Genomic DNA, 7,798 nt, shown 5'->3' on the forward strand with positions numbered 1-7,798 from the left:
CCGGTTCCCTGCCTCGCAGGAGCCACGGAAGAGCCGGGGGTCTCCCCGAGGGGAGGGCAGGGGGGGCATAAATGTTGGTCTTGCTACACTTGCCGGTCTTGGCAGAGGGGCTTCTGCTGAGGGGCAGAGATGGCACCTTCTTACTGGGTGTCCTGCTGATGTGAGGCACCATCCAGGCATCAACCAGGGCAGACTTCGGGAGCCGAGGAAGGAAAGTCAGAGAAGAACCCGGCTCAGGTCTCCCCTCCTGGTGGGTGGAGGTGCTGATGCGATCCCTGGACAAGCACGGAGCTGGGGTTCTGCCGGCCACCCAAGGCCCCCAGGCAACACCCTGGAGAATTTCTGGAGAAAACACCGGCAGAGAAAACACTTCAGAGATGAGCACAAGCTTTCCCGGCCTCTTTGGAGATCAGAGAGGAAAAAGCAGGAAAATTGCCCTTTGCCGCAAGCCCCTCAAGGACAGGTACGCTCCGGGGCTGTGACTGAAAGCCCTCCCTGCTGATGGGCTCCTCCTTCTCCAACCTGGCTCTGTTTTACCTCTGTGGTTTTGATCTGTTTTCACAAAGCTTTATGAAATGACCGGTGAGGGGATGCGGAGAACTTGGAGCACCTCAAAGGGAATCTCTTTGTAGTGACTTCACTGATGTCTGGCTTTCCTACAATGAACAATGTGTCCATCCTTCCCCCTCCCCCATCCAAAAAGCTCGCAGCATCCACCACCACACAGAACCAGCCCTGCCTCTGCCCGAGCCCTCCGACTTAATGAGTTTTCACTGAAAGGCGCTGTCATCTCTCAGCCCACTCTGAAAGTTGAAAGCTGGACCTAAATTATCCACCCACAATGGCCTTTCTTTGTGCCTGAGTCACCTGGAAAGTGTCACCTTTGCTGATGAAGACGTGTAAAGTGACTGAAAGCAGTGGCACTGCTGTGGAGCCTGTGCTGGTGTCTAAGCAACACATTTTGAGACCTGCAGAAATGGCTGAGCCGAATGATCGGGGTGGGTTTAATCAAGCTCATGGTAAAAGGTTTTTTTCCACAGAGATGCAAAAAAGCTGAACCTGGACAGGATGCTGTGGCGACTAGATAACTCTGGACATGCCTAAACTCCTCCCTGTGGTATAAATGTCCTTTGAGTGACCTCAGAGATCACTAGATAACACAGACCATGCTGATGCAGACAGTCCATGAGAGTGAGAGAGTAATTGGTAGCACTGAGGCATCAAAATTTGAGCCCCAGAAGTTAATTGGTGTGAAAAGGAGTGATGGGATCATCTTTCCCAGTGAAAATCTTTGCCAAGGTGCTCACTGAAATGCGTGCGGGACGCCAAGGTGTCACTTCTGACTGGGTGTCTCCTAGCACCCTCCTTACTTCCACAGTGCCAATTAATTCTGAGGTGTTTGTAGTATGAATGCTTTGCAGAAGTGGATGGAAGCACAAGCATCGGAGCTAGGCACCGAGCCGCATTTCAGGTGGCTGTGCAAGGCTTGCGTGGTTCACCCAGCTTCGGAAGATTTGTATGACAATCTGGTGGCACCTCAGGGTGTAAAACGATGTGATACTTCTCCAAGAGATGCCTGGATCTGTTTATATTCCATTCCGGTAGAGAGCTGAGGGTGAAACGTCCCTGATTTTGTCATTGCTGCAAATGGCATGCTGACAGTGAAAGTAACTGATCAGATGCTGTTATGTTGAACGAGCAGGGCAGCAGTGACTGACGAGAGAGCTCTGTGAGTCATTCGGAGCAACGCGTCTCCGTGTACCTCTGATCAGAAAAGCCCGAACAGATGTCTAAGCTTTTTTTTTTTTTTTTTTTGGAAATGCTTAAGAACAGCTGGCTAAATCCAGGGAGCACCAATGGGCTGCGTCTTCTCAGTGCCTAACTGCTCAGCAGCCTGCCAGATGTTGAGCAGCCTGCAGCAGCCTGCGAAGCACACGGCGGAGGCGGAGCTCGACCCCGGCTGGATGAAGATTTGCCCCCAGGCGACCCCTCTCTCAGAGATGTTACCCACATGTTTAGGAAGACCCTGCAAATGTTTTCAGACCACATCAGAAATCACTGGGTTGCAGCAATTGCTCGGGAAACGTTTTCACCATTGCTCAGAACAAAGTCGGACCCTGCACCAGCACCCAGAGAGATACAAAAAGCAAAGAATGCAAATTTTAGGCTAGGGAGTCAGAATTCAACCATCCCTTCATGGAAGAATAGGGAAAAAAAGATTGAAGACACCCCAGGGGCAGAGCCCTGCACACCGCAGGGGAGACCCCTGCTTGCCATTGCTCGTGGAGCCCAGGAGATCAGCCAGCTCTCGGTCACCCTTATGTGAGGAGGGGGATGAAGCACAACGTATTGCCAGTGTGCAACGCCTCCATCACGGGCAGACACTTCCACTAAAAAGCTCTTCATTACAAGTTGTTATGAAAGTCTGCGGATTTTTTTTTTTTTCAATGTCCGATAGACTTCTCACCAGAGTTGAGGTGTTGCTACTGCTACAGGAACCACAGTCAGCAGAGCTTGCGGTTATCCAAACAAAGCCTCTGAGATAGCTGTCTTCCAGAAGTGTTAAAGTCTGCCACACCTAAAGCAACCAGAGCTGAAACTGGGGAGGAGATGACCCATTCAGAGTTCAGCTCAGTACATCCCACCCACACCCCGGTCCCCCCCTCTCTTCACCGTGGAAAGCCCAAACTATTGTTCCCACTTTTCAGAGCTCAGCTCCACCCAAGCTGCTCCAGGCAGAGAAGTGTCACTGGGCTCTTTGGGGACACAGTTGTCTTGGGAAGGTAGAAGAGACCACAGCTGTGCTGTGAGTTTGGGGATGAAGCCCAGTTCCCTCCGCTTTAAGCCTAGCTTGGGGTGGGGAGGCGGGGGGGCACAAGGCAAGTACCAGATGATGAGAGGTGCTTCAAGAACAGGACTCCTGTCTGTGTCTTTAAACCTCAGCCAGGAGCTTCCCAAAGAAGTTGCATCCGTGCCTGCCCTGCTTGTCCCTCACTCCATCCTTGTATGGTTGCTCTGCCCCTAATCCCCTCAGCAGCATGGCTCGGTGGGGAGATGGAGGAGCCGGGATATGCTTCCAGCTTGTCAGTGCCCAGTGCTCTCCAGCAGTAGCTGCGCTGGATGATACAGCAGCACCCTGAGGCCAGGAGCAACCAGGCAGGAGGGAGCTCCATCAGCTCCTGGGGCTCCCAGAGCACTGCCTCCTGCTTGGCCAAGGGCTCAGGCAGCAAACCCAGCTGCTGGGCTGGTAAGCCACGAGCTCCAGCGACGCTCTGCCGCAAGGTGAGTTGTGATGACAACCTTCTCAGACACATCTCGGTGCTAACACAGGGTGGACACATTGACTAGTGAAACTAATGAGTCTGTTGAAAGCACAGAGCTTGACTGCATCTTGCAGCTGTCGTGAGTTCGAGCAAGCCCCCCCGTGTTGCAAACTGCTCCTGCAGTATCCCAGAGCGCCGTTGTGCAGGGTCCCCAAAGCACAGCTTGCTCCTGGTGAGGGCCCATCATCGTGTGACCGATTGCTGCTGCAGTTCTAGCGTGACAGCACTTGGGACATACTTTGCCACCCTGAAATGTTCTAGCACGGCATGGAGATGGGCAGGAAAGGCTCCCTTTGCCATGACTTAAGATCAGCATGCCTTGCTAACATCAGAAATGGTCCTCTGAGCACCTCATCCTTCATCTGCAGTAGATGGAGATGATCCAGAGATGAGAAACAAGGGTGCCTGGAAGGCGAGACCCCATGAGCTGCAATGAAAGGTTGAAAGAATGGGGACTATCTAGAAGATGAAGCAGAGACTCAGTAAAGGCGTTAAAATATATTTAAGGCAGATGCAGATAGAAAGGGGCTTAAGTCTTCTGCACAGGGCAAGAAGATGCGAGTTTCAGGCTTGTTAGCAGGAAGGGTAGTGAAGCAGGATTGTTTCAGGGTCAAGGCATCTTCTTCAGTGGAAGTCTTTAATAACCCAAGTGTGGCGTTTACAGCTGGGATGCAGAGCACACAGTAGCGATGTGACAGAAGTTCTCGCCGCTGGAGCTGAGCATCAGCAACGCATCAGCAGCGTAATTGCTGGTTCAGATAAAATGAAGTCAATTGTGCAACGCCCGCTGCATTGCCCGGAGCGTGTGCCGCGTTACAGGAACAATAAAGCTAATTCCAGATCTCGCTACAGTCCTAAGCCCTGAATCACTGGGGCAGTGGCAAGCGCAGGGAGGCACTCCCAGGGACGCAGGCAGCCCGGCACGCATGCCGAGCCCCAACCTGCAAGGCTAAAAGGGACCGGCGGACGAGTTGGGACCAGCTCTCGCTCAGGCGCAGCAGCCCTGGGGTGAGCAGCCTCCCCAGCGCAGAGGCAGCCTCCCCGGCTGCCGGTGTCACCCGCCTTTCTTCACGGCCTGGGAAAGGCAGCTACACACCCACGGGAGCGAAATAAAACCGCAGCTGGCTAATTGCGGTGACTTCATGTCAGGGCTCTGAGCATGCCTGGTGTGACCAAGCTGCCTCCGGGCAGGTGATGGAAGGGGCTGAGCCCGCTGAGGGGTCCCCCTGCTCCGCAGTGGATGCCGGCGTGCAGCGCTGGTGGGCTGTGCGGAGGGGTCAGCCGCTGCTTTTTCTCTTCTCTGGCAGCTCTCGGAGCTGGCGGTGGCACACGCAATGTAGGAATAGCTGGAAGCAGAAGCGTGATGAATTCTGCACGGCTGGGTGATGGTAGGAACTCCTGGAGGGGGGACGGGTCTCCCCATCAGGCTGGAGGGGCTCTGCACACCCCAGGCAGGACCATAGGCACGCTGATGAGTCAGTCTCCATCCCCGGCCCCTTTAGGCCTTCCTGTCTTACAAGTTCTCAGGAATTGCAACAAAGCTGTGGTCAGCTCTGTTGCAACGCCGCTCTGTGCTTGTGTGAGCTGTCAGCGATGGGGCAAGAGGCAGCCATCGCTTCCCCCGCTCCCAGGGCTGCGGGACCGTGTCTGAGCCCCCCAGTCTCCGGGCAGCAGAGAGGACACGTCAAATTCATGCTGGGCAGCTCTGCAGATGCACCCACTCCTTCAACATAAATAAACCGCTGCCAGGTGGGCAAGTCTGACGTCCCCTGGGAAAAGAAAACAATTCCTGGTGCAGGAGCATCTCGCCAAAAGCTCTTCTTTGTCCTGGTCTTTGGGGAGCAGTTGAGCCTCCGATGGCTGGACAGATGTGTGCAAGGGTGTTTTGTTTTTTTTTTTTTGGCACGTGGAAGTGGGTTGTATGTCACGCAAACGGCTTGCCAGCCGTAGGGCACGATGAGAGAGCAGAGCTGAGCCTGGAGAAACTAACCCGGAGATTGCGGGATTGCCGTAGAGTCGTTAAACGTGGAAAGGAGGTGCTGGCGGCTGGCCAAGTGCGAGTGGATGTCAGAGGGAAACGGTTAATGAGATAAAAGATGCATTTAATAAGCCAGCCGGGCGATGGTTCCCAGGGTGCTCCTGGCCAGAGCTGTTTGTGTGCGGAGAGAGCGCGGTATGTGAAAGCGGGGCTGGGCTGCCCGGTGCGAGTGCGTGCGGGGCATCATGCCTGATGGGGTCTTCCTCTCATTAGGATGAGACATCCCTGGGTGCCCTGTGCAGACCGTGCCCTTCCCTGGGATGGCGTGGCTCTCACGCTGCCATTTAGTAGCCCTGCATCGGACACAGCCAGGGGGACTTCACCACCTCCCAGGCAGAGGTGGGGAGAGCCGGGTACGATGGGCTCCTGCATGTATTGGAGGACCCTCAGCATCCTCATCAGGCTTCGATTAACCATGGAAAACCCACCTGGCCAAACAAGCCTGGTTTCAATTCTTGCGATGATGAGCGTAACTGGCTTGCAGTGGGGAGGGTGCGGTGGGGAGTGAGCAGCAGTGCTGGTGGGGTGCCCAGTGAGGCAGTCTGGGGTACACCAGTGCTGGTTGGCGATGGTGAATCATCAGCAAAGGGCTGTTGGGCTTCTGTGGGCATCCCTGCCAGGCACCGCCAGCTTCAGCGCTTTAATTAATGATCTTGAAATGAAACCCACATTACCACCGATAAAGTTTGAGGGTGGCAAGTGGCTGTGCAGAGTAGCAAGTGACAAGACTGCCCCTTCCTCCAAATTCCCAAAAGAATTACTTTGCATTTCACTGTATTAAAGCAAATTTTGCTGCATTAAAGCAAATTCTGCTGCAACGTGGCCTTTTAATCGGGCAGTTCTAAACCATCCCTAATAGTTAATTGTCCCCTTCACTAGCTACTACCCCACCAAGCTTAGCGTTATCCCAAATTTTTCTTAGTAAACATTTATTACCACTGTGGGACTTGTACCCATCCCTGGGGATCCCCGCTACAAAGGTCCTCGGCAGTATAGCTCCTGGCTAACAAGTGCACCTTTACTATTGCTGCCTCTGGTGTGTCCATAGCAGCGCAGGAATATCAACAAGTTGTCTTGGCATCCTGAGATATATACTCTGGGACAACACAAAAGTTAAGCTGGAAAGACTTTCAGCAGCAGCTATGAGCCTAATTGTTCCGTGGACATGGAAAACAGATTATTCCATCCCTCTTCAAGGCAGTATTGTTATTTGTGTGAATGCTGTTATCATTATCTCCTGCCAGCTTCCAAGTAAGGATGTCATGCCAGTCGTGTTGATCTGTATCAGCCAGACATGTAATCGTGCTGAAAGGTGATGACAAGTTTTGGTAGCAATACCTGCCTTCCCTGAGACAAGGCCAATCAGCACTAAAGGCATTTTTCAGTCTTTAATTTTCACCTGACAGAACCAAAATTGTTTTTTCTGTTTTTTTTTTCCTTTTTTTTTCCCTGGTATTATCAGTAATCTAGAGTTTTCTGGGTCAACGGGTTTATTTTCTTAATGACTAGAGTGACTTCTCTCCTTCAGTCCTCTGGAATTACCCCAGTTTTCCCGGCTCTGTTAAAAATTACCATCAGCAGCTCAAGAAAACCCTCAGTTAGGTCCATTAATACTCCCGATGTGCGTCTGATGAATCGGAAACATCACTTTTAGCAGGTGATGCTTTACGTGCTGGTTTGTTACAGATGGCATCCAAATTACAGCCTTCTCCATTGCATCCACAGCCCTTTTACTGGTATTTAGGCACCAATGGCTATGGAAAACAGCAGAATGCTGTTAACCGGCATCCTTTTGTGCTTTTTCTTGTTTTCTTCTAATGCAAATGCATTCGCTCCATCTCCTTTTATATTCCACCCTGCTTGGCTCCTTTTTCGCTTGTGAGCCACCCCTAGCTGGAAGGCAGAGGGCCAAGGTTGGGCAGGTAGCTGGAAGGCATGGTGAGGACCAGGCAGCCGGTGACCCCAGTCCTACCAGGCACTGCAGAAAATCCTGGCCAAGCCAGCTGGACGCGAGCATCTTGGTGCTTGGGAGTGCATGGGCACGAGCATGTTGGCGTGCGTGAGTGAAATGAGATTTTTCTTAGCCATAAAACCCCTTCCTGCCCTGTGTCAGCTGCAGCTTCTGCTCCCCTCCACAGCTGAAGGGCTCCCCAGCGTTTGGAGGGGGTTGGTGGTGGTATCAGTCTTTTCATCGCCTCCGATCTCCCTTCCCTTGGGGTCAGATCCAGCTCGATGCAGCCCCCAGCCTCACCCGCGGGTGCCCTGCTCCCAAGCATCACGGGATTATCCAGGCTCTGCAGCCCACCCTGTTCCCTACCGCCTGCCAGGGATGGGGTGAAGCCCCTTTGCCATCGTGAAGCTCAGCTGCTGCCGGGACCTGTGACGCGTGCTCGTCACGGATAACCTATTTAATCACGGGTTTCTGCCACCTCCGCCA

This window comes from Charadrius vociferus, unplaced genomic scaffold (assembly GCF_000708025.1).
Source record: "Charadrius vociferus isolate BGI_N301 unplaced genomic scaffold, ASM70802v2 scaffold1020, whole genome shotgun sequence".
NCBI classification, from domain to species: Eukaryota; Metazoa; Chordata; class Aves; order Charadriiformes; family Charadriidae; genus Charadrius; species Charadrius vociferus.